General features: G+C 41.5%; 1 protein-coding gene and 1 pseudogene across 3 annotated transcripts in view; both read right to left on the reverse strand.

Moving 5' to 3' along the window:
• The window catches only part of samd9l (sterile alpha motif domain containing 9 like), a 162635-nt gene that overhangs the window by 82977 nt on the left and 52191 nt on the right, over positions 1 to 27467 (reverse strand). The gene's annotated exons all lie outside the window — the stretch shown is intronic.
• On the reverse strand, positions 1261 to 27039 carry LOC114440073 (double C2-like domain-containing protein alpha; annotated as a pseudogene).

Raw genomic sequence — 27467 nt, forward strand, 5'->3', positions numbered from 1 at the left:
AGTGTGTGTCAGATATGTCTATAGGAGGAGCTGAGATGACTGAATGCTGCAGATTTCTGAGACTACAGAACTAAATATTTGATCAAATATTGAAAGAGGGTTACATTTGGATTTAGTTTATGATCATGTTTATGCAAATTGTATTTTTTTCTGTGCTTGTTTAACTCAGAGGCCTATGTGAGCAGCAGTCATGTAAACAAATCTCACTGCTGGACTCTATAACCAGCAAAGGAAGCTACAGCCTACAACGGAGCAAATGGATTTAGGAAAGTAAAGTGTTCCATCCAATGACTACCGAACTTCCATTTTTTTAAATGTAATTGGCTGTTACCTCCATCTGTGTTCCTGCCATGATATTAACAAAAGAGGAAAAGGTCTTAAATGATAATAACTAAAGGAAACTGAAATAACATTCAGTGAGACTAGAACTCCGTGTTGTGTCAGTTTTCTCCCAAACTAAATGAAAAGGTTTTATAGAGAAGTCAGATAAGAGTGAACAAACTCCAGAAACTACATTATGAGGGCTGGAAAGCAGCAACATTCGATGTTAAAAGATTCAGGTGTGTGTGTTTTTGACAGCTGCACGGGGCACCACACTCTATTGTGAAGGTAGAAGCTGTGGTTTGTGACAGGGTGGAAGATGTCTACTGTAGTCGACTAGCTTATTTGCTTATGTTTGCGTAGGCAGAGCACATTTTACTAACAGATAGCTCATCAAAGAGCTGAAGTGTTCATGCACATTTCTTACATTCAGAATTATGCATACATGTAAATCTTGTATAACATGCTCTGACAGTACTGCACCCATGGCCAAGCTAAACCACATATGAGCTGAACTGCAAAGATGATCTCTGTTTACATAAACAGAAGAACAACAGCAGACAGGAAATTAAAAATGATGTATTCCTCTCTTTCTGAGTGAAGGTGTGTGATTCACTGGCCAAATCTGTGTGCTGAAATAAACATGCAGGTTATTACACATCTCCAAAATGTCTTAAAAAAAGAGAGACAGTTCCATTCCTCATGAATCCTGTTCATTGGTCTGTATGTGTGTCTGTTGAGTGCAGATGTGATGCTGAAAGTGTTGACCGACCCCCTGATAACTTACTGATTAGTAATGAAGGCACACCACCATGCTACTCCAGCTCCACCCTGCTCTCCAACCTGCCCGGTGGCTCTTATTATAAACGACCTGTCCTCTCAATGACTGCAGATTCCTGCGGTGAAGTTGCTTGCGTCCGTCTCATAAAGTAGGGGGGGGGTTAGTCGTGGCTGAGGGTTCGCGGCAGCTCATTGGACAGGATGTGCCACCGCTCCACCCTGCGGCCCTTGTTCTTCAGGCAGTCCATCCAGTGACGGAGGGCGTCACCCTGGGAGTGGCAGCTCAGACAGACACCGCCTAAACAGGAAGTACAGAAAAGAGAGCTGGGGGTTATTAATGTGGACACATCACAGCCAGCAGGATTAATTACAGTGTGGACACTATAGAATCATCCACTTAATGCACCTATGAGACTTCTAGCAACCTAGAGTGCTGCGGACTTAAGCCAGTGTGTGGAAGCGCCAAAGCTGCACTTCCTCGTACAGCCAGCATAATAATAGAAACATAATAATAGAAACAGTTTAATTGTGGGTAGAAAACGAGTCATACAGCTGGTAAGTGTGATAAATACACAGTACTAATCTTCACAAACATACTCAAGCTTTTGCCGAACAGCTTTGCCAACACTAAAGAGAAGCATGTGCTAGATTCATTAATATTTACAGCATCTTATTCACAGCTGAACCAGAGGATGATCCTGTTTATAACTTTCTACACCAACACCTTCTTACACACTCCAGCCAACCATGGAACAGATTTTTCAGAGTACCTTCCATAAAGACAGCAGCTTCAGGAGGAAGGTGTTCGTGGACCACTGGGCTTTCAATTTATGAGAAAGAGGAAGAGGAAGAGGGCTCAGAGTCTCACCTATGAAGTCGTTGGAGCGTCCCAGGTCGTAGTCCCACACCGTCACCTCCAGGGTCTTGTTGGTCAGCTCCGACAGGGAGATCTCATAGAAGAACTCCTGTGGCGAACACAGAGAGGACACATACAGACAAACACATTCATGACTGAGTGAAGCTGTGCGAGAGAAAAATCTGATCTGATGTGACTGCTTGCTTGTTTAAAATCTCTAATTGAATGCAGAGGAAGCCTTTTCTTTCCCCTGAGAGAAAAACAAGTGGCGGTGGATTTTCCTGCAGACCAGGGGGAAACCATTGGAGCAGCCATACTATTTTGGAGCCAGATGAGGCCAGATGATTTAAATGAGACAATAACTGTAGAGTTGAAGCGAGCCAGTATGAGCTCATTAACGCCACTGCTCAGTGAAGGTGGAGGTGAGGCGGAGCTCGGACCCGCTGTGACTGGCCCAGGGGCGCAGGTGGGGGTTCTTACCTCGTTAAATTCAGGGTTGAGGGTCTTTCTCATCACGGCTGTTTTGTGCTTGGATTTCTTCTGTATGTCGGGCTTCAGGTATCTGACAGGAAAAGACAGAAAGGGATGTGAGTTTGCTCCGCTGCACAGAGCTGGTACATGCAGGAAACCTGCACTTTTTATCTTAATAGTGATCAATCCACTAAAAATGTCAGCCCAGAAAACCTCAAGAAAACTGTGATGAAACTGGCTTTCAGCTTTAGATATCAGTTAGCGGCACATTAGAAACCACACGAAGCAGCAGACACATCTCAATAACTGCATGTGTAGGATGGTGGAACAGTGACACACAGTGACGGTGGAGACAGTGGCAGTAATTGGTTCTGACCCGTCATTTTAAGGATGACATGAGGACTTAATAAAATCGAGGTGCGGCCTGGGACAACATGACAGCACAGGCTAATACAAAGAGAAAAGAAGACTGGGGCCACATGCCATTTCAGGCCGATGGCACCCCGTTATCTTTCTGCAGACACTGACTGTGTGAGCATCTGGGAAGCGGTGTAGGAAATGAACAAGCCCAGAGCTGCCTGTAAGAATATTAAACTTGTTAATTTTCTCTGAATTGACTTAGCCTGACTCTGACTGTTGAGCCGCCGTCTAACAGCTGAGGCCGCTGACTGCCCATCCACCTACTGCTGCTCCCATCAGTGTGGTTATTGAGAAGCCTGCAGCCACATGTTTCTGACCACTTTTTAAAGCCATATGAAGGAAGGAATCCCCTTGTCTGGTCATTGACATCAGAGGGTCTGTAATATATATTACAACATGGACATTATTACATGTCTCACTGACTTTAATGAAGGCGTCCAATAATAGTTTTTCTATACATTTATTGGTTTGAAACTAAAATAAGCTTTATAGATGTGGACTAGCTCCAACATCAGCATCATTGGTGAAGTTTCAATGTGCACGATTATATTCCCATCCTCACATATGCAGAACTGTACATGCAGCAGGAGGTGTCACAGTAACCTATACTATGTAAACTAAGGCATTACAGTATTGCCTCCTGAAGTCACATGACTGTGTTTATACAGGAAGTGATCAGGTGGATGACACTGCCTGATCTGCTTTTGTCTGGAGTGATGTTAACCTCCTCTAAACTGATAAACTGGCTGAATGTGAGGCTGATATTCTGGGTGCAGCAGTCGTTTGTAAAACTGGTAAATCTCTGTGTGTTTACTTAACCCTTCCGCTGCCTGTAGACTCCATGTTCGTGCTCACAGTCAGTTTGTATTCTGACACAGTGCAGGGAACGACAGGAAACAATAGCAAAAAAAAAGAAGCCTTAAATCCTCGAGATACTGCTCAAACTGTTTTATTTCTTTCACTGATTATCTTTCCTGCCAGGAAACAGATGGTTCTTTAAAAACAAAACAAAAAACACAATAACTGCATCATGATGAGGAGAGTTAATAAGATGGCAGAACTCCAGTGTTTAATTGTCTTGTTGATGTGTAAGTGTGAGATTTAGTCAGTATCCTCGGTTGTTTCTGCACCAGGATGTTTCTGACCAACAAACCGGTCACAGTTGAGGATTACAATGAGGATTACTTGATGAAGCCATTATCCTGGTAAGAGGCCAAAATGCAGAGCCAATTTATTAATTTTACAAAACTCAACAAGTTTATTAGCTTAAAAACACTTTAAGCATGATGTGTTGGTGCCAAATTGGAAAAGAACCGAAATATTCTCCCATTGTTGAGAAATAACTTTTAGTTTATTCTGACAAACAGCATTGAGTTGGATGTTGTAAAGCAGCCCAGTTACTGTAATTCTATTAAATATGCATCTGTTTGTTTTTTCAAGTGTTGACATGACATGACATATATGATGTTTTAACATAGTGAGAACATGTATAATCTCATGAAGCCTCTGTCAGACTGTAAATTCTTACATTTTGACGTAGGGGTCGGAGAACCCATTGACGTCCATGGCTGCCAGGTGGGCACAGCGTTTCACGCCCACACAGAGTCCTCCGCTGCGACGGCCTTCGCCACCTCCTCCCTCTGCGTCTTTTTCCTCCGAACTGAGAGGAGGCAGAAACTGCAGGGACAGAAGGAGACGACCTCTCTCCTCCAGACTGTGCAGCTGCTCGTTCTCCCACTGCGGACAAGATTAGATCAGTCACACCAGTCTAGTCAGATTATTTTAAACAGATCCTTTTAGTTTGATTGATCGGATTAGTGCAGTTGTATTACCATCAATTCATTTATTTGCATTAGTGTGATGGAAACAGGGTGATTGGTTGGTTGGTCAGGCAGTTAAGTTTTGTTTACTGTATCCAGGTGACTTTGATCAGATTAGAGTAGTCTGATTTATTTCAATAGAGTATCAGTTTAGTTGAGCCTGAAACAGATTAGATCAAAAGAAACAGTGTGGCACCTTGATCAGTGGGGTCACAAAATATCAGATTATACGAGTCTTATCTCTGTGTTAGATTAGTGTGTTCAGATTTCTTGGATTGTTTGGTCTTATTATGATTAGTTTAGTCTGATTAACTAGGTCACCTTAATTACACTGGATTGTGTTATAAATCAGCAGATTATTTTTAGGTGAATTAAGTTTGTCAGATGTGTCAGAAGCTTGATCATAATCCTAAATTGTCCTAAAACAGAAGAGAAAAGCAAATCAACCATTAGAACCTTTGGTCTAGTTATATGGTAACAAGATAATGAGCAGCAGAGGATCAATGGATTCAACGTTTCAAATATATCTAGTGTTTAATATCTGGTGTCTGCCTCTGGTGTTCCAGCTGCCTCGTTGCTTTTGCTTCGGGCACTTCTAACTGACAGCATTCCAGCCTTTCAGACCGGCTCCCACAGGTGACCTCTGTGAACTTCAAACCCTCTTCCAGCAGATTGTCCACAGAGAAATCACACTGATAACATGTTCTGCCCTTTCTGGATATTTTGGTAAAGCAAGCCCCAGTTTGTCTCCCGTAGATATTTCTATAGGAGGAACTAAAATAAAAATTACCATTCGAGAAAATTTCACCACAGTTTTATCTGGTCATTGCAAGCCTTACAATACAGAGCCTCTAAAACAGCTTTAGGAGTCTGACAGCAGGTGCAGGTTGAGAGGCTCAGCTACGATTGGATAATACATCATGTCTGCTTTTAGCTTTATCTAAAAACAGACCTGCAGTTTGTGGGAGTCAAATCCTGTTGAGTTCACACTTAATCCCATTTTCTTCGGCAAACCAAACTTCTTTTTTTTCATTCCATCCACAGAAAATTCCCACAGAGAAGAGATCATGTGACCACAAAGACGAAAACAGAAGGTCAGGAAGACATCCGCACCTCCACCGCTGCTCATTAAAACTCATCTCACTGCATGTGTTCGATTTGATCTCTCTGATCACTGCACAGCAGAGGGTGAGAAGATCGATAGTTTAATCCTCCGTGTTTGTCCCACCCACCACCCCCTTCTCCTGGGGTGAGGTTTCCTGTCTTTATTAGAGGTTCACCCTACCAGTGCTCATTATAGGCAGTCAGTGTGAGCTCACAGTTTCACCTGTATCCACGCTGACCTTTCACTGCGCCTCAGAAAAGAAAATACTTTGTTCTGATCTTTTAGAATGTGAGACAAAGGGTAAAAATCATTTGTATTAAATGCTTCCTACAATTTCAGTTGATATTCAGCTCCAGTCAGCCCGCTTCCCACCATCCGCCACCAAAACTGCAGCTAAGAAAAGCAACCAAAGGTCAGGAAATAAGCAGATCGATGGCTTTTAGCGGGAGTCAGCACAGCTTGGCAGGATTTCTTTTCCGCCCACTTCCAATTGGTGGGAGCCACACTTTCTAGATGAACCCTGCGCTGAATTAGCTCTGCAGCATTTACAAAGGTAGCCGCTCAGCTCAGGCTGAAATGAGGATCTGCTACAATCCACACTTCAATGGCACGTCCTTCTGCCAGAAGAAATGTCATCAGGCTGTGGGTTCATGTTCCAAGTGAGCGGTTGACAGACAGCCAGCTCACAGCTTTAGCATCAGAGAGTGAAACCAAGTCGAAGCTGCAGAGGTTCATCCAGAACCTTCTGATGGCCGGGCTTCCTACAGAAAGCTTTGATTAAAAATCTGCTATTTCATGTTTTGCAGGAAATTGAAAACTGACAGCAGCAAAGGAAGGGTTGAGATTGCTCTATGCTTTTACAGGTTTATCTTAAAATAACATTTCTAATATAAAAAAATGAAAAAAAAATGAAAATATAACAAAAGAAAATAGGCTGGAAATATTCAAATGTGTCCCACTGTGTTTGATTGACATGAAAAAGAGGGGCGAGTCTCTTCTGTGTTTCATTTATCTTGTTGCTGTTCTTGTTTTTTGTACTGATCTCATTATACACAACAGAGCTGGCCTTAAATTGGCTTAAATACATTGTGATGTGTAATAAATATTGCTGTGCTTGGTCTGAGGCTGCTAATTAGACACATTCTGTGCTGCTACCAATTAGTTTAATTATTTATTTTATTTATCTTTTAGGAAAGCAGACATTTCTAATCAGTCAAACTACTTTATTTCCAGTGTGTGAGCAGTGATACGTGAAAGGGACAGAGCTGATGTAATCCCCACAGAAACACTGAGCTGCTGTTTGTTTTCAGGTGTGTGTTGCTGGCTTGACTCAGATCAGCCTGCACACACATACAAAAGACTGAAGGTGAGCCATTAGGTAAAGCTCCTGTTTGTCACTGTGCAGAGGTCAATTGGCTGAAAACAATAACAACTGCCTCCTGTGCCTCCGTCTTTGTTAGGACACCTGTATTTCTGGTGGTGAAGGCAGCCAGCTAATGAGCTCGCTCCGGCTCAGCTCTGCCTGCGTCACAGACGCCACATGAATGTAAAGTCAACTTTGAAAGAAGACAAATGCTGATGACAACATGGTAGGTGGCTGCTTTTGTGCACCTGTTAAAAGCACAAGAACATCCACACTAATATGTTGCATTTACAACCAGGGTCCAAACTACTCAGGCAGATCTAGGAAAAAAAACGATGATCCAGTTTTAGTTTGAAAGCTGTGGTCCGGATGGGGAGAAAAACACATTTTATTCAGCTCTGACTAAGCAGTGCCTATTTTATCATAGATAATGGATGTGTTATCTGTGTTAACTTTGCATTATATCAGGTGACTCCTGCCTACGTGCAAAGCTTATGTGAACAATTTATATCAATATACCCTCTAACAGCCATCATCCTTCACTCAAATGAAGACTGTAAGTGTTCCTTCACAATCTTTCTCCTTATTAGCCTTATTAGATATAATCATATAAAGTGAGTTGAATCTCTGCTGATTCAGTGTGTCTGAGGTCTGGCACTGGGGCAGCCATTTGTTTTACAGCAATAACTCTCTGAAGTCATGCTCTATGTGACACATGGTGCCTTTATAAGGTTCAGGTCATCCACTAGCCCAGAATAAACCCACACACGGTCTTCATCCCTGTGGATGTGTCGAGGTGTGGTCCGGTAACAGGAAGTGACAGACTAATAACAGGAAATCTCGTCTCGTCCTGAGGGTTGGTGAGATGAATGTGAGGGCGTCCTGTCACAGGGGAGGTTTTCTAACCTGACACTCGAAGACTCCCAGAAGTCTTTAAGAGGTCCAGGAGTCGTCTAGAAAAATGAGAAGTAGTTTCATCTCATGACAGTTTAATTCACTGGAAATGATCCCAGTTAGAGAGCGTATAATGAGGACTAATTCAGATAATAGGTTTCACTCCACTCTGCCACCATTATGTGCCCACATGGAGAGGACTGATGACAAGAAGCTTCAGTGAGGCTACAAATGAATGTCTGAAAATAGACACAAATACTACCTCCACACAGAGTCCGGCCTGAAGCTTATTTCTCACTCATAACAGCGACACAGAACTCGCTGAAATTGATTCTGATTCCAGACAAATAAAAGATTTTTAGTGTCTTCATCATCTTCTGGAATGCTCCTCCTCCTCAAGACCACAGCAGATGAAGGCCAGTGAGTTCTTGTGTGGTCTTCAGTTCTGACTTCTCCTGTGCCTCATCTTTATGATCATCAGCAGTCAGAGAAATGGCTTCATTTGCAGAGCTGCTGTTATTATAATCTGTCGATATTAAAAGAAGCCACTGCACTGACCTGAGCCTGACACACGATGCTGCTCAGCCTCCAGCATTATGAATATTTTATGATTCAATTCACCTGCAAATCCGAGACCTTTTAAACATCCACTGTTCATGTGTCAGAACGTGGTGGTCACATTTAACCTCTTCACTTGCAGACTCTTCTTCCCTGTTGTTTTTACTGAATCCATGCTTAAAGCATCATCGCCGCCTGTCAGTCTGACCTCAGGGAAGCCTGTTGAAGAAAACACTTCAACGTGCTTGAAATCCTCCAGGCAGGTTTATTAAGGTGTTGGACTGGGCTGTAATGTGGTTCTGTGAAGAGGTTATGCAGCAATGATGGTTGTGAAATTCGGCCTAATAATACTGGCCACTGGAGTCAGTTCCCTTAGACCTCCATGTTTACAGCAGAAATATGTTTACAGCCTTGTATTGAAATGGTTCTGGTCTGTGTAGATGAGAAAACTTATGTAACACATCCATATTTGAGTAGACGGACTTAAGCTGAAATATTCAAATCGTTCTTGCAGGTTTTTTTTTTTGCCTTACTGCATCTTCTTCAGAAGGATTTTCACCAGCTTGCAGAGTAAAGTTCGAAGGAAGCTTCTCTACGTGACCTGACTTTTTATTTAGCCTTAACTGTGAGCGCAGCGAGGGAGCAGACTTCCTGCTTGAAATGCTCACTGATCGACAGACTACTGAGGACACAAGAAAGTGTCATGTCTTCCCCTGAAGTCCATCTCCTCTTCTTTGTAGGGTGGAAGTGTCACCTTCTTCCTCCAGCTGTCACTCACTCTTTATCCAGATGTGTCTTTTGTCTAGTTTTATGCTCTCCTGCCTGCTGTCACTTTGACACAGTGAGAAAGTCCGACCTTGTCCAAGCGCTCTGGTTCAGTCTTTCGCACTCACAGGCAAGAAAATGGCCACGATGTGCAGCTTCACCTCTATTATTACTATTTTTTTAAGTCTTCTAGTTTCCAGGTTCTAATTATTAGACATGATTATTTTGGTTATTTTGCATTGCAGATTTAGGAAAATAGTTTTTTTGAAATAGGGAATGTTTTCTACATAACAGAAGGGCCTGTTTATTCATGCACATAAATATGCTCCAATAATTAGCTCCAAGAAATTAACTAATGATGATCTGTTATTTAAAGTGTCTTCTGTATTTAAAGCATTTGTCCTCATGCATGTTTCATTTTTAGTTTTTGTTGTCATTTTTGACTCCAAGAAGCTCTTTAATTGTGCATAATTTTCAGAATAAATAGCAATAATGCTTCAGTGTTTCAGAGACAAAACACAGAAGTAGCCATCTCATTTATGACAGGAAGACAATGAGCTGACTTGTCCCTAACTTTGGACCACATCTGGATTACAGAGGCTGTGACTCCTGTGTCCGGATTACCACGGCCCCTCACTGAATTGTTTCACCTTCACGGTAAAATCACATCACCTTCCACTGTGCCTGGGAAAAATCTAATTAATAACCTGCTCTGGGTGTTCCTTCTGGTTGAGAGTCTGCTGCCTCACAGCAACAACCCCTGAGTTAGATGACAACAGCAAGCTGTAGACACACGTTAGACTGTAGCAGACAAACTAATGACCTCCACTTGTGTAAGGTTGGCTGTTAAATTCTGAGGATGTCAGACGGTGAGGAATGTCTGAAGGATTGGGTTATGAGAGAGAGAATAAAACGATCATCATTTAAAATGAAGTGAGAACATGCTGCATTATTTCTTGAGATATTCTAAGTGGCTGGGATTTAGATTTGGGTCGCAGTAGCAGTCACTTGGTGAGAATTATGCTGCAGGCTGGTCTCTGCTTTCCAAACCCTTTAAATCAGTCTTTGGATGAAAACTGAAGCTGCTGCTTTAGATTAACAACCAAAGATGTCACCTCATTGCTCTTACGTGATCCACTTCTGTGTGGAACATTACCTCCTACCTCTAACATGGCGCAGTCCTTGTTTTGTACACGGAGATGCAAATGTATCCGTGTAAGATAAGCATAATAATTGGAGCTTTAAGACACAAGCTTAGCTTCCTTAGCTTATTCAGAGGGGTCACATGGTTGGAGCTGTTGGAACAATACAGGGCTGTTGTGCCCACCATGATTTTACAGAGTCTCATTTACAGTTTTGATGAAACCTGGTGATGGAGACAAAGAGACATTTTGTTTCGGATCCAAAGAGCTTGAGGTTGTGTTTATCCTCACTTGTGGAGCTGGATGTTTTTGTCAGTGGAAAATTTCAGAACAGCCTGGGGCTTAAGGGGTTCATTTCCATTTTCCCCACATTTTGTTCCAATAGAGACCTCGAGCAGTCTCCAATCTGTTTCTAGTTTTCAAAGAATTGTTGATTAAGACACACAAATATTAACTAGTGAGAATTAGTGAAGCAGTGACACTGATGAGCTGTAGCCAGTCACCTGCTTAATGTTTCACCTAGTGTTTTTAACCCAGCAAAGTGCTGTTTATTTTTAGCATTTGGTTTAAATTACAGACACCGTTGATTGTGTTATAAGGTCCTGGTTATACATTTGTTTTTGTCTAATGAATCGTCATCACTGCAGCCCTGTATTTCACTGGGATGTTAAATCTGATCTGACCCTGCTTGTCTCTGGTGCTTAGATTTAATATTTTAAAGAAATCATCATCAAATAAAAAGCTTCTTTAGTGAAAGATTAAACTGGCTCATATCTCTCTGAGTATTTGATGATGCCGAATCACATTAAGAGCCACTTGTCTTATTATTTTGTGTCCTCTTGTCATCAAATGTCTCACTAAAACTGCTCTCATCCTCCGTCTTTAGCTCCTTCACATGCAGATTCTGTTTCCATTTGCTCTTCAAATTCTAATTAATGAAGGCAAAGCTCTTTGGCTGAAATTCAGATGAAGGAACAAATTACTGAATCAGTGCTTTCAAGTATTTCCTGACTGGATGTATCATAAATATATATAGAACAAAAACAAACAAAACGAGGTTAATTAAAACATGAATTCCTCCATCCCCTTGGTACACAGTCCTCTCTGACTCATATCTCAGAGGCTTGTACAGGCTCCATACATTGAGGAAGTAGATTCCTTGTGTTTATTCATTCATAAGGGTCACACAGTAGAGACTTATTCACCATGACAACCATCCTTGTTAAGAGAGGAACAATTTAATTTTCAGCTCTCTTATGATGGATTTGATGCAAATCTTACACACTGTTTAAAATATTATACAGACCTATTTCAGGCAGGCAGCACTAGTAAGAAGGAGATGTAACTAACATTAACAATGAGGCGTAAGTAATGACAAGAAGTCATTAGTAGTGAGGTGTGACTCTTTGTCTATCGCATGTCATTATGTAAATGTCATGTGAATTGTATGATGTTGTCCCATAAGGCTGACTTACTGTTGCCAGTTACTGTCATCATGTTTTACCACAAGCACAGATTAATTAGAAACATTCTTCATTGGCCCAACGCCTTCCAATCATAAGAAGATAAGTTGGGGATGGCACTTGCACTGTGGCATAACCTGACACCCTAACCCTTTTTTTACAAGGCAAAGCTTCAGTTAAAGATCACCTTAAAACACTCAAACTCAAAACATTTTACAAAGAATGCCATTCTCTTCATGCAACATGTTTCCATCCCCATCAATATTATGCCATGAACTCATGTTCCATTCTCAAAGACTGAAAAATCATTTTCCTGGTGAGGATGGGCTGCCACTTGTTTGAAATGATGAAAATGGACGTTTAAATTTTAAAGTTATTGAAGGTTTTCATCATGTTTCATAAGATTCCACACACATTTCAGCTAACAGAAATGCTATGAATTATGAAGAAGAATGGGAATTTCTTTCAGATATACACAGACTTTAACAAAACAGTGAACTCATTAAGTTCCACACACAGGGCCTTACAGTGCAGAGCGTGGTTTTAAAAATTAATGTCACTTCAAGGCCAAATGTCTGTCCTCACAGTGAATCTGTTATATTTTCTATTAGACTGGTTAATCCCTTATTTACATTTTATTAACTCTGCCAGTTTATGTCATCTGTGGAAACAGCAGTCAGTAAACTAGTGCTTCAGCTTTAGGCTATTTTCAAACCTCAGTCCCCAGCCTCATGAATCTGCAATGAACATCAATGGGAGCATCGCCTCACAGTTTGCGACTGTCATGAGGTTCAGTTTCTATGAACCGTTCAGTGCTTGTTCTGCACCTGCAGACATAAAAGATGAAAGACAGATGGATCTTTACCTCTCTTAAGTAGCAGGAGATTCCTCGAAGGGCTTCACCCATGGCGGTGGGAGAGGGGAGCTGAAGGACAAACACAGTGAGACAGAAGAAACAGTGAGGATTCTTTTTTTCTGGAGAAAAAACAGTAGTTGTGTGTTTCTCTGTTTTCAGAGTGCATCATGTGCCTGAAAATACTGAAAACTATACCTGTCATGTTTTTTAACACCTAAAGTTATTTTAGTTGTGCACAATACAGCCTATTGTGTGTGGGGAAAATAATAATACAATTATTTCCTTACTTTTTCCTGCATTACTTAATAATGTGGTGAATGAACACAGCCTATTACTGTAATCCTGAGATTATAGTAGTAGAAACAGTCATCATATAAGTGTATATATTTATGTCAAAATGACTCCAGACAGTGATTGTGCACATCCTCACGTGCACAGTAGTAACATTTGTGTGTTACCGGTGGCGGATGCTCCAGGCAGGTGTGGAAATGCTTTGTCTGGTTGGGTTTCACACGTTTCAGTGGTACCCGGGATTCCCCAATTAACTCATTATGAGTCAGCTTGTCCTCGTCGCACACAGTCAACCTGAACACAGAGACGGCAACAGTGTCAGGGCAAAGGAGGAGAGGAGAGAAAACAAGAGCAAAAGGGAAGAGCTACCTACATAGCTCTGGATCCATTTAGCACTAAAGACTTGTACACTTAACCTTTTCTAACTGGATGTTTGACTGTAAGACAATCTAAAGCAGGAGATAATGAGGATGGTTCCTCCTCTGGGATTCCCACCAGTGACTCAGGTTTCTCCTCACACTTGGATATAACGCCTTTGTCAGCAGCAGCAGCAGGTGGTGCAGAGGAAACCCTCCTCCTCTTCCTCCTCTTGCTGCTGCAGACGAGCTCTCGACAGCTCTGGAAAAGGTCATCGGAGTGATCGAGATCAAACTGAAGCTGCCACTTATAAAGTAAAATGTCACACTCTGTTCAGGACTTGATCACAGAGTGTCCCTCCCGCAGCCATGCAACCAACGCAGAGCTACACAGGATATCAATAAATATGGTTCACCTGTCAATGAGTGTTTTTTTTTATAGTGAGGAGTGAGCAGGTTTGTGTCACCCCTACATTTCTCGATCTTCACTAGTAATGACACACTGCAATCATTCACAGATGTCACAGGCAATTCTGGTCAAACTAAAGACTTTCAGATCTTCCATCAGGTTATGGAAGCTGCGGCTTTAAAAATATTAAGGAAATGCTGTTCTGCATTTTCGCATGACACCAAGGTGCTGCAGGATCATGTTACTGTGTCAATAGCTTAAAACAGATGTCTTCATATCAACAGTGAAAACACAGCACCATCATGAGGTCAAACTGAAATAATCCAGGCCATTGCCAATAAAATCTTATCTCTACTAACTTTTTAGAAAAAAAAAAAGATGTTTCCTTTAACCTGTTCTAATTTTTGAATAACTTTTTATATTTTCTTTTCCTGTCATGCAAACTGACAAAAACTTGTCCTCCCCCTGATGTCGACCAGAACAGACAGCTTGAACCGAGACAAAACAGCAGAGGCTGTTAAAAATACATCATTCTCACAGCACAGAAAGAAAAGCCCATTTCTGCTTTCAATAAACCACATCAGATCAAAGGGCAAGCGGCTTCATTCTGTTTGAAAAGGAAGTGCAGAGCCAATAACAGTGAAGTGCCTTGCCAAAGACAGAGGTATTAAAACAGCATCAGTGCAGCCAGGAGCTTCAGATTAAAGCAAACAGCATTTTAAATGTGGAGGTAAACAATGTGGAAACACCGGCAGAGAAAGGTGAGACCAAACAGCCTGAGCCGAGAATGTCACCAAACTCTGTTCTCAATATACTGTATGTATATACTTATGATAGAGACATTCACAGAAAAGGGTATTCATAAGAAGCAGAGTGTGGGTGTGTTTGTGTGCCTGACCTCTCTTTTTCTATCATTTATGTAATGAATCATAAGATTTGCAAACTTTGAAAGGTAAAATATCTTGTGGAGCTGCAAACTAGAAAATTTGACGCCTCCTCCTGTGCCAATTTAACCTCCAACACTCAAAAACAAGTGTTCAAACAGCAGGGCAAGGACCAGATGAGGACACACTCAGAAAGTCTGTACATTTATAGATGCTGAGGACTTTTTTTTGACATTTTCAGGAACAGTCAGGTCCACACACACACACACACATCCTTTGGGAATATATACCAACATGTCTCATTCTGAGATGTGAGATATCAAAGCCCCAGAGGATCCTGAAACCTGTTGCCATGAAGGTCTGACAGAGCAGTGCACGACATCACAAGGTGAGTCTGTCTCCTACGTTTACAATATGCACCTCTAATTATGTTTACTGAACATGTTTTGACAGGAGTCATAGTTGCTGCCTGGATTACAATTACGCCCAGGACATGTGATCTATATTCCGTAAAACCATGACAGGCAGGTGATGTGTGCAGATTTTCCCCTTACTTCCCCCCTATTGCGTTTGTCACAAAACATTAAGAAGACTAACAGGCAGTGAATAAATGCAAATCAATTCAGGCTGCACTGTGACGCCTCTGTCTGTTCAAACTACTTTAAACCTGAGTGTTTGATCCTGAAAAGTTTCAGAGTGATGCATCCCACAAGAGGTTATTGATTCAAGAGGACACACAGCAGTTGTGTGTCTGCAGAGAAATGGTGCAACATAGACGCACAAACACTTTTTTAAAACATTCTCCAGTTCTCTTAGAGGTTCGTTTCACAGTCACACACTGGCTTTGCTGCATGTGTAGTTGAGATTAAATGTTTGCTCCTGAGCTCGGTACTTAAAGGCCTTCCACTCTGTTATTTCACACTTCTTTTGATTATGGGTATGTTTCTCTGTTTGGCCCCCTCTGCGCCTTCAATGCTAGAAACAATCATTCATCATTACAGGGTGGAACATGCACGATCCTCCAATAAATCTTCCTGTCTACATTATGCAGAAACACACACACTAGACTTTGTGGGAAAAAGGAACATGTTTCTCCACATGACTCCTCTGATTATGGTGCCTGTTTGTAGTGGATGAATACAAGTGTGAGTGAACAGCAGAGAAAATGTGAGAACCTCCCTTTGCCACATGAATCCTGCCCTTAAATTCAGCATGAGCTCGATGTTTCTCACACAGCAGGTTACTGCTCTGACAGCTAAATTAATGAAAGATGACAACTGAGCTTCATGTCTGAATGTCAAGATGTCCCTGCAGTTGATTAATGGCTGTAAGTATAATCACTCTGAAATGAGATCCAATAAAAGCGACCATGAATTATTCCCAGTGTGCCACAAGCACACACACACACACACACACTTGAGATGTGCCTAACATCGACAGTTTAAAGCTTCCGTGCACATTCGCTCAAAATCCCATTGGGTATTCTCTAGATCCTCCAGTAAAGACCCCACGCTAAAAAGCACCACCAGGGCTAAGGCCACAAACACTGAAGACCCTACAGTTATTAGAGCTCAGCTAAAGTGTGAAACAGCTGCCACAGCTCTTATTGATAACCTAACACAGGAGTAATAAGTGTAGCAGCCACAGATTTGTTCCAAACAGTCTTAGCACAAAGTAATAATGACAGAATTATTATAGAAAAGTCATAGGCCAGTGGCTGGTTGGAGGAGTGGATTTCCTCTTTCTCTCTCGCTCGCTCACAAACTCACACACTCACAGGTTAAATACAGTATGACACATACCTGAGTGTCTTCCTGTGCATATCTTCTTCTGTGATCCCGACATAAGTGAGCGTCTCATTCCACACTGGATTCAGAGAATTACGGATCGTCTTTGTTTTCAGCTTATTGGCCTGAAAGACAGACAGACAGACAGACATATTGATAATTATTAATTGTCTTCTGGTATTTTTCTGTCTCTGCAGCTTCGTTCAGAAAATGCATTATGTGTTTTAATCCTTTTGGTATTTCTCTGTTCTTTTTAAACCTGTAATAAAGCTGAGCCTGATGTGATGTGATGTGGAGACTAGCTTCAGAATCTTTAGACGTTTTTACTGAATTTTCTAAAGAAAGGGCTTCAACACTTGAACACGTGAAGACATAGACACAACGAGAAAAAGAAAAAAAAAAAAAAGAAAAAGAGAAAAAGTGTGACAGACAGAAAACATGTCACAGACACTCATTCTCCTTACAGGAAATTGGTCTAAAGTAGACCACAATAATTAATACACTCCAGTATACAGGACAGGAGCCATGTCTGACCTTCATGTCGCAGAGCATTTACAGCTGCATGATGGTTTTAAATAAATGACTTAAAGCCCAGATTAGAATGCGGTGGCCTTGTAAGTCTATACAGTACTATATGCCAAAGATGAAAGACTTTCTGTGTATTATCTGATTTAAACATGCATTTAGAAACATTTATTCATCTCAAACCTCACTGCCATGACACCTACATCAGCTGATTATTTGCCTACTAAACGGATTTGTTTATTTATAAAACTGCTGATAGGTGCAGTCTCCTATTCAAATCATTCTAAACCGCCACTTTTCACTTTTCAGAAGCTGATGCTATCAGAACCACAATCAATCCGTTGCGAGTCTTTATTTTCTGAACAGCAGCTGTGTGAAGGTTGGATCCCATTTCATGGCTTTCAAACGGCTTCTAAAACCCCCGAAATCAGCTGAGCCCAAACTGCACCGCTACACTGACACTATATGTGTGTGTGTGTATATATGTGGACACATTTATTCATCCAGCACCTTTCAAACACAAAAAAACACAATAAAACCACTTAAGAATTAACATTTCAAACGTCCTGTTTATATTTCAACATGATAACATCAATCCCATATACATTCAAAAACATATTCTCTATATAAACAACCCCAAACTCTAAGGACAAAATGAACTTCTAGCTCTGGATAGATCAAACTTTACAAACAATTCATTGTGTCCATCAGCAGGTCAGAGGGAGACAGTGACACTCCTGCTTCAAATCAGAAAATGAATGACGGCTTTTATTACAATGGAATCAGTGACCTGACCAGTAACACTTTTTAACCAGCCTGGGCACATTATTTCTGCTGTACTGAACAGTGTTTCAACGGAATGTTACAATTCAAAGAAATTGTCAATAGCTGATAATATTGAGTTTCACAGTGTGGGGTTGCGGCTCACCTTACAGGCTCCAGGCAGCAGGTGCAGTTTGACATACGGGTCGGCTAAACCGTTGAAGTCCATCGGCTTCAGACCCTGCAGACACAACACAACAGCAGCAGGTCAGGCTACTCACAAATTATATATGCTATTATTTATGTTATTTTAAATGTTTTAAGTGTTATGACCATTAGGTCATGAGTCTAGTTCAGATGAGAGTTAGTGCAGAAGTTTGGTCTCCCCGTTACACACCAGTGTACTTATTTTACTTAACGATGGAAACCCTTTTTGTTCTGAACATGAACCTTAACATGAGTCTCCTGACCATCTAGTTCAGTGTGTTTTCCCCCCACCACAAGCTCCTTACTCTTATTCCATGTCTGTAGATCAGTGGTCCCCAACCACCGGGCCGGGGACCGGTACCGGTCCGTGGGTCATTTGGTACCGGGCCGCACAGAACGACTGAGCAAAAATATATTATTCATTATCTGAGTCTGAAAGCTGTTTCATTTATAAATCGATCAGATTCATCCGCCTGTGCCTTTAAGCACCTGCCCAGACGCTTGTCTCGGTCACAGGATACGGCACCCCAAAATCCCACAAGCTAGCAAAAATGAATAAAAAACAAACGTCTTTGGAGAGCTTTTTCGGAAAGGGGAAAAGGCCTAACGAGGAGACAGAAGAAGAGGAGCCTACCCCTTCAAAGAAAAAGAAACCTGCATTTAAAAGACTATATCAGGAGTCCTATTTAAAATACGGATTTATTGCAACAGGTGATTCTCACACACCAAGTCCGCTCTGAGTGATATGTGGCGACAGACTCGCAAATGAGGCAACGAAGCCTTCAAAACTGCTTTGGCACTTAAGACCAAGCACCCTGCATTAAAAGACAAGCCATGGAGTTTTTTGAAAGAAGAAAATGTGAACAACGGCCAAAACAAAATTACGGAGTGGACTGGACATAAGAAACACGCTTCGGGTGTCATTGTCTCCCATTATCCCCAGATGGGACCGCCTCATTGCTGAGAAAGCTCAAAGGCTCCCACTAATTAAGCATAAGAGTAAGTTGTGTTTGTATGAACTTTGTTTTTATTTTATATATTTTTTTCTGTGCCGGTCCGTAAAAATATTGTTTTACATGATACCGGTCCGTGGTGCAAAAAAGGTTGGGGACCGCTGCTGTAGATGATCCCTTCTTGCTAGCTTGTAGAATATGTCACCACAGATAAAGAATTTACAGTCCAGGACAGGGTGATAGTCAGCGCAGTATGAGCTTGTAACACATTCATTTTTATGAAATTATTTATAGGCAGCCACTGGAAATGCTACCGATTCTAATTTGTGATTCCTGGCAGTCTCACATCTTCACAGATTTGATCATTATCCATCTCTTCTGCCTTCAGGACTCTAATAGACACAGCAGGACAAATGATTTTTTTTCTACATGGGTGGACTGGGTGGAACACTTGATTTGAATTCCTTGACCTCATCAGCAGGAACAGATCATCATGAGAAATTGCTCCTAAATTTCTTTCAACAGCTTTGACATTTGCAGTGACAGCAGCCGGATAGATTTTTTTTCTGCACATAACATTCTTAATGAGACTGCAAGAGGATAGAGATGGTGACCTTCTAGACATGCCTGAAGTAAAAGTCAGCTGTTGCTTATTCCTTTGAAGTGTCAATGAGCATCAGCCCATCCTCAACAGGAAAACGTAACATGAGGTCAATATTTATGTCCCTGAAAACAAGAGATGCATATCTGCATCTACATATGCAGAGGAGCACTTTTTTTTTTTTACAACAAATCCATCCAGGAGTGAAAACAAAACAGCTTGCAACGTTAGGGGGACTCGAACCAGGGACACCTGAATTAAAGCCCACCGTGTTGTATTTACCACAACCTCCATCCTACTCCATGCAATATCATATGTCAGGGAATACATCCATATTTTCTGTTACCACAAACAGAACCATGTGTCATATCTGGAGGATGTGTGGGTCAGCTTTTCAGTGTGTGTTTGATCTCCATGCGTCGTTGAAGAAAAATCTTATTGCAGATTTGTTGGAGAAGGTAAAACTCAACCAATCAAAGGTGTGCTTACATATTGGTAACCATGGCTAACAAAATGAAGTTGGTGCTTTCTAAAAATGCTTATTTTTTCTATTATTTATCTGAGTGAAAAACAGTCACAAAAGAATTCAACTTCCTGTAAGTAAAAGACCTTCAGAATAAAGTATCAAATGCAGGCTAAAAATCTGAATAAAGAAAAGAACTGATCCACCTGCTCAGGTGTGAAATGATGCCAGGAGGGAAATCATCATTCGACATCCAAGTGCTCAAATTAAGGAAACACCAGAGGAAACGACAAATACAAAGCTCAGTGACAGCTGGTGCTCACATTATCTCCCATCCCCAGATAATGAAGCAATTTCAGTGTGCTGTTATTAGTGTGTTTTTCTCTTTTTGCTTCTCTTTGTGAGATACTGTTGCACTATTTATGTCATGTTGCAACTGCATCAAGTGCAAAAAGGAAATCCAGCTCCATGAGAGAGACACACAAGCGTCTCATTCACCTCATATATTTGTGTCAGGATGATCTTCGAATGAGTCAAGCGCAGAGAAATATTAAAGGCTTTAAAAATATCACAGGCTGTACTTCAAGTGGCACGTGCCGTTCTTTGGATCATTAATACTTTAAGAACCGAAATCCTTCACACAAACTGGGAGATGTTCTCCCATTGAAACCATAAAATTGCACATTCATTCAAAAACATACTTTCTTTTGTGTGTGCATTTTGTCTTCTTTCCTAATCCTCACTGTGCCCGGGGGCTTAAATAAACACACTCTGGGATAGCCTGTCCGTCATGACTAACAGCACGGGGAGGAGAAGAAATGTACAAAGACACAACGTTTGTGTCATAATTCTGAGCAAAGTGTCATGCAGGAGCCCAATTTAACCGTCAGAAATGATAAGTGAAGCACAAGTCGAGGCTGTAAAGAGACGACAAACTGCAGCTCTGTAAATCTACAGGACAGTCAGAGCTGAGGTTTTGTTTACCACACACTTCATCTAACTATGACTAAGTGTGTGTGTACAGTGCAGGTACCCAGTGGAAGAAAAACTTTCTAATCTGTCCATTATTGATCAATATTCTGATCAATATACTCCAGGTTTGACCTTACCAATCCCCTCCTACATCTACACACTTTCTCCAGCAGTCATGGGACACACAGATCACTCCAGTGCAATGATATCACCATCATTGCCAAAATGGCAGCCACTGAACTACTTATATTCATAGGTCAGGTTTAGGGCTGGTATTGGATGAGTTCAAATCCACATTCCTATATGGCAGCCAGTGCCACTGTGGAAACCACGCTCATGGAAGAGCACGCCTCTTGTTGTCTTTCCACACTGAACCTTCAGGACTTCCTCCTATAGTTGTCATAGAGATCAGTGCAGTAGTCCACTGTAACAGTGTGATCCTCTCCTTATCCTTTAACATCCCAGAAAACAGAGGTTGCCACCTTTACTGCAGAGCTCCTTCCTCAGACTTTGGTGCTCCAAAACTATAGAGAAATAGAGAAATTTCTCAGGATCTGCCTTGAAAATGGCAGAAAAGTCCATATCAGGGTCCAGTGAACTAACACTATGGGGTCTGATATGGACATGTTCCAGCTCTGTGGGAATGTACTACTGCGTTTCTCATCCATTTCATGTCATGGATCTTGTCAGCGGTCTCCTGTGTGAAAACATGGACACTCATGTGCACTCACACGCCTGCATGTGGCTACTTCCTGGACGCCACAGAGTAGAACCTCTGTCGTCCAAAACTCGCCACCTGCTCTTCACACCAAACATGCAGCAGCCTGAGGCTGCGTTTTATCTCACCTCCCAGCATTTAGCACCTGCTCTGAGACTCAGTGTTAACACGTCAATGAGACGGACGACTTCACAGACACACATGCACTGTTTGCTGACAGCTCCCTCCACCTGCCAATGATACAAAATCATGTGATTCATATCTGCTGTGTTCAGTGCACAGAGCGCAGCCACATCGCAGTGAAATTTACAGACCCAATCACAGGCTGTGCAGGAGAATGAAATGTCTCAGGTCAATAAATCCAAATTTGTACTGAAATACTATTAGGTATTATGAATTATTTCCTATTGCAGCCTCTATAATTCTCCTTTGAGCGGAGGGGAAGGTAAAGACTTTTCTCCTAACTGAATTTACCCATCAATCTCCAGCTACGCTTATATATATTTTTCTAGATGTAACTGACAGCAGGCAGCAAGTAAATTATTGAGCAATATAAAATTCTGATGAGGATAAACACAGTGAAAGAAAATGTGAAATTAAAAACAAAACAAATTTGTTATTGCCTTCCAAAATGATCCATCTGCAGTTTGGCTGGATTTTCTATGAGGGCCAAGGTTTACAACACATCATCTGTGTCTACATAAATTAATTAATACAATCATTTTGTTGGTTATTAGCACTGCTGGAATCCACTCTGAGCATTTAATTAGACCAAAGCTTTCAGCATGGGTCCACATTACTGACAGTTTTGCAGACATTTGTTTTACAAATTTATGTGGAAGTAGTTACTTTTCTTTGTCTTTTTGTGTTGCTCGTCTCCCTGACACCATAAATTCTGCTGTTGTGTCCATTTAGATTCAAACTTTTCAACCAATCAGCATTCGACATTCACATGGTGTCATCACTGCATGTTAAAGGACAAGTATGTGCATCTGCAGGGCCTCTATGATGTTAAATTTCAACTTTTCTTCACTGTGCATAGATGGAGAGCTTCGTAACAGACACCACCAAATAAATCAGTCTCAACACTGGTTCTGCCTTCCTTTGCTCTCGGTTCTTAATGAGATTTGGAAACCTTCCTCTGAGATTCAGCTCAATATGATTCATCACATCATTCTTCAGCAGCACAATCAGGCTGCCAGACTCCTGTCCAACCACATCACAATGCTGTTCTACAGGGCTAATGGCTTCAAACGAGAGGAGGACACTAGTACATTTATAACAGTAAACCATTTCATTTAAAGGCTTTGAAATATGATGCAAAGCTCTATAAAATCAAATTAACTCCCCAAACCTGAAGCCTGACCAAGTGTTTGCTGACTTTTCATGATGTAATTCTCTGTCAGACTGCAGGAGCTGCAGCTCTTAGGTAAAAAAAATCTCTACATTTATTCATAAATACAAAGCAAAGACACAGAGAGTGTTAATGGCTGCAGAATGCTCTACCTTTGCTCGCAGCAGAGTGCAGTGCAGCTCACTGGAGCTCTGCTCATATCTCAGCTCGAACTCCAGAGTTCCCAGAGCAGCTGAGGAGACACAGAAAGAAAACAATTAGCATAACTCATATAAAACATGATTTACAAACAAAATCGCATCAGTACACAGAAAAAAATGACATTGTTAAAAGTCTGTCCGGATAGATTGAAAGCATGCGAGAGAACAGAGAAATATGTCAGGCACACCAAACATTCAGAGGGTGAAAATCCAATTTAGTGGAGCAGCACCTGTCACACAGTAAACTCCAAAACAACACAACACGCGCCAACACGAAAATCCTCTTAAAAATCAAACATATTCACCAGAGCTGGTTACAACCATGCACACATAATGTGTGAAGAGGCGCAAAACATGTTATACAAGTAACACACAAGCACAGCCTGGTGCTCTTCCAGCATTACATAAGATGAAACATATGGTCCATATGATTCAGGGATTAGTACATTATTTTAAGCATCAGCTCAACAAACCATTGCCTACACAATATGTGGCACTCATATGCTAAACTGTTAGCTACAGTAAACTGCAGTGTGAGAGCTGGAGTCTCTGCATTGAACCTATCACACTGTTCCACAGGGACAGTTAGCATCTCTATGATACAGCAATGAATCAACACAAGAGATGCACAAAGGAACATTAAAGAGAAGAGGTGTGATAGGCCGTCTTCAAACATGATATGAGCTCAATAATTCTGTCCCTGAAAGTAACGTGTGTGTCTCCAGCTATGCTTCATGGGAGCGGGGACTTGAGGAGATTTGTCTTAATGGTAGCTGAAAAAAGTGATAAGTCACAACAGCAGTTTTCCCTGTAAGATGTGTTTAAGTCCAAGAATTCATGTGATGATTTTTTTACCTAATCTATTAACCTGTTTGTAATGTCTAACCTTAACCAGTAGCTTGCATGCCATATCCAGGCGTGATTGGAAAAAAAAAAACTGAAACAGCCTGTGGGGTCTGGGGACTTGACCCTTGCCTTCTCACTGAAAGTCTGCCACGATGCATGTACTAGCACAATCCCTGCCTCTTACTTTTTACTCTGAAAAATAAATTGTACAATACATCCTCATTTAAAAAAAAACACGCCACAAACACATGGTTACGGTTATGCTAACAATACATTTAAACTGAACATATAGATGGATTTGGAGTTGGCATTTTAAAAAACTACAGGTTAAGATTAAGTTTAAAACAGGGTAAGGGTACAGATCATCCTGCTCCCATTGTGCAGTTGTGATTTTTGGCTGCCATCGGGACGAGTCTCCTGGAGTTTTAATATCGTAAAAAAAATCCACAATTCTCCCTTTTGAGTGCTTTGTCCCTGACAGAGACACCAAAACAGACATGAAAAACAGCTACAAAGAAAAATAAGTTAACCACAAAAATACACAAAACATCAATGAAGGGACAAAATTGACAAAAAAAAAGATGCAAATTAATCACAGTCACAAAACAATCACAAGTGGTAAGATAAAAGTAACTGTGAAGTGATCGAAAATGACTACAAAGAGACGGAACATCTGGGTGCCTGTCCAATGTAGGCACTCGGTTACACGCCTGTGCTCATAATGAATGATCTGTCCATGGTTGCAGCAGCAGCAGCTTTCTTGGTGCAGTTTTACTGCAGTAAATAGATATCAGTAACACAGCTGAGGCTTTCTAAATCTTCTACATTTTACTTGTTCAGAGTTGGCAACTAAAGAAGCCTGAGTGCTTCCTCAGAGATGTCAGTGCTGCAGTGTGCTTCATCCTCAACACGAATAAAATCTTTCAGTGCACCTTCACTTAGATGTTTGGGTGCAGTTATTTTGAATATTTGTGGTTCTGCTTCCACCCACCTACACTGACTTACAGCAGCCTGAGGCAGAAACGACCAGCTGCTAAAAATCTCAGTAAAAACCACACAGCACCAACACATGCAGTCCTCCAGCCTCCTACAGACGTCACTGCACCGGAGTAACACTGATGAAATCTGAGGCTGTGGAGGAAATCTCTGCAGAGATCATGTGTGCACAAAGAAAAAAAATCCTTATGAAAAACTGGCCTTTGTACTGAGATCATCTTATGTTTGATCAAAGCCTTGAGTTTTAGTTACAGGAGACAGACTGTCAAACTTCAGCTCACTGCTCCTCCCTCGTGGCGTTCCCTGCTCTGATGGATGTGACGCCTTCTTATTAAAAATCACAAAAACCTCATCAACCACTGACTGCAAAACAAATGCATGTACAAGTGCACAAAAATGGTAAAAGCCTCCTAATTACTTTTTGCTTTGGAGTGGATCTGAATCACAGAAGAGCTTGAAAACACGTCAGTAGCTCTGAGAGCAGCTATCAGCCCGACTCATTTATCACAATTTATTCTCACTTAAAGCGACGATGGATAGAGAGCATGAAGGAGTGATCGTCCCTCTGCTAGAAGGCAATGATTCTTCTGCTCCCGCACACTCATCACTCTTATTCAGGAGGACTATGTGGTATCCCAAAAGCCAATACAGACACATCTGAGGCGTCTGTACGACATAGATCATGTTTTGTCTGCAGCCTGAGCTTTTATCTGCTGTCTCATCATACATTTACTGTCAGTGTAGTCTGGCTGAGCCGCACAGGTGAGGTGTGGAAGTCAGATGTGTTGGTGTGTTGGCTGCAGTTCTGATGCTATTTTAACATAAAGACATGAATTATTTATCAGATGTTCCTTTGAACTGGACTCTGAGGTAAACAGGTGGAGGAATGGTCGTTCAGATGTCGGTCAGATAAATTACACTGCTGTGTTTTGGTTTTATTGATCACAGTGTAGCTGCTGTGGCACCTTTGCATCCAGTCTGACTGTCTGACCGTGAGATTTTAGCCATTAAATCCTGTCCTAATGCTATTTATCTTTTAAACTTTTGGGGTAGAACAGATCCACTTGGTACCTAAAGGCAGCTTCTAACTCAGAAGCCATGAGTAAACAACATGACTCATCAAGTAGATGAAAAATCATCCTACAACAGACTTGTTCTTGATAGAGAGATTTAAGAGATTTGGGATTCTCTGAACAAGAAATGCCAAACTGATCATATGGGCCCATTTGGGAACTAAATTAAAAATGAAAGTCTCCACCATGTGAGCTGTATTTTCTGAGCCCCAGTTTTAGTCTGGATTTGTTCACATGTGAAATCAGAGCCAAAATGTGTTATTTTGCATTTGTATATTGTTTATCAATTTCTTTTTCGCTGGCTAGCTAAAAGCTAAAACTATCTATCTTCCTGTGGGGTCAACAAAATAAAGGGTAAACCATCATCATGAAAACTATCATGTCGTCATGCAAACAGCTGTATAAGGAAGCCTCATGCCCTGCAGTCTTAATGCACAGTAACACAAACACACACAGACACATGCCAACATCGAGGCTCACTGCAGTCGTCACTGTCGGAGCTGTTGATCTCCACCGATGTGTCCACGCTGCTGGCCTGCGACAAAGACCCGCCCCCACCTGGCCTGCCATGGCTAGCAGAGGGGACAGCAGGTGAGGCCCTCCCATCCCAGAGGCCACAGAGCCTGGGCTGAGGGCCTGAGGGGAGGAGGCTGGGTTTGGGGACATGGCGGGGTTTGGGGAAAGTGGGATGGGGGTGGGGGAGGTGGGGGACAGGCGGGGGAAGTAGGCAGAGATCTGGCGGATTGGTCTGATGGGGCCTGGGCAAACGTCAATGGCCATGTGTTCCTGGATGGAGATGCTGAGCTTCTTTCCTCTCCGCACCGTCATAGAGTCTGAAAAATAAAACCGACAGTGGAGACACCGCTTTTAGAAGGTTTTTAGAAGGTTCAGTAAGTCCCCAAAGAATTCTCTACTTCAGCAATTTATATATCATACTTTTTTTATATGGGCCAGGACCCACGCTTCTAAATATTTTTTAGCCATAACCCTTTCAAATACTAGGACAGCTTTCTCTCAGTTTGCAGAGACCAGAATATATTCTCATCATGTGAGAATCCTTCAGTACAAATGAGTTTTTAAGCTGAAATGTTTAATGGTGATAACAGTAAAAAGATGCTAGAAGGATTCATTACAAAAGAATTAATTCCGCAGCAACACTTGAAAATATTAAAGGCTATTATCCTCCTGTTTGCCTCATAACCCTCGACAGCCTTTTAGTCCTTTCAGCTTGATTTCTGAAGAGGTATGCTGTGATT

The sequence above is a fragment of the Parambassis ranga genome, chromosome 8, assembly GCF_900634625.1.
Source record: "Parambassis ranga chromosome 8, fParRan2.1, whole genome shotgun sequence".
Taxonomy (NCBI): domain Eukaryota; kingdom Metazoa; phylum Chordata; class Actinopteri; family Ambassidae; genus Parambassis; species Parambassis ranga.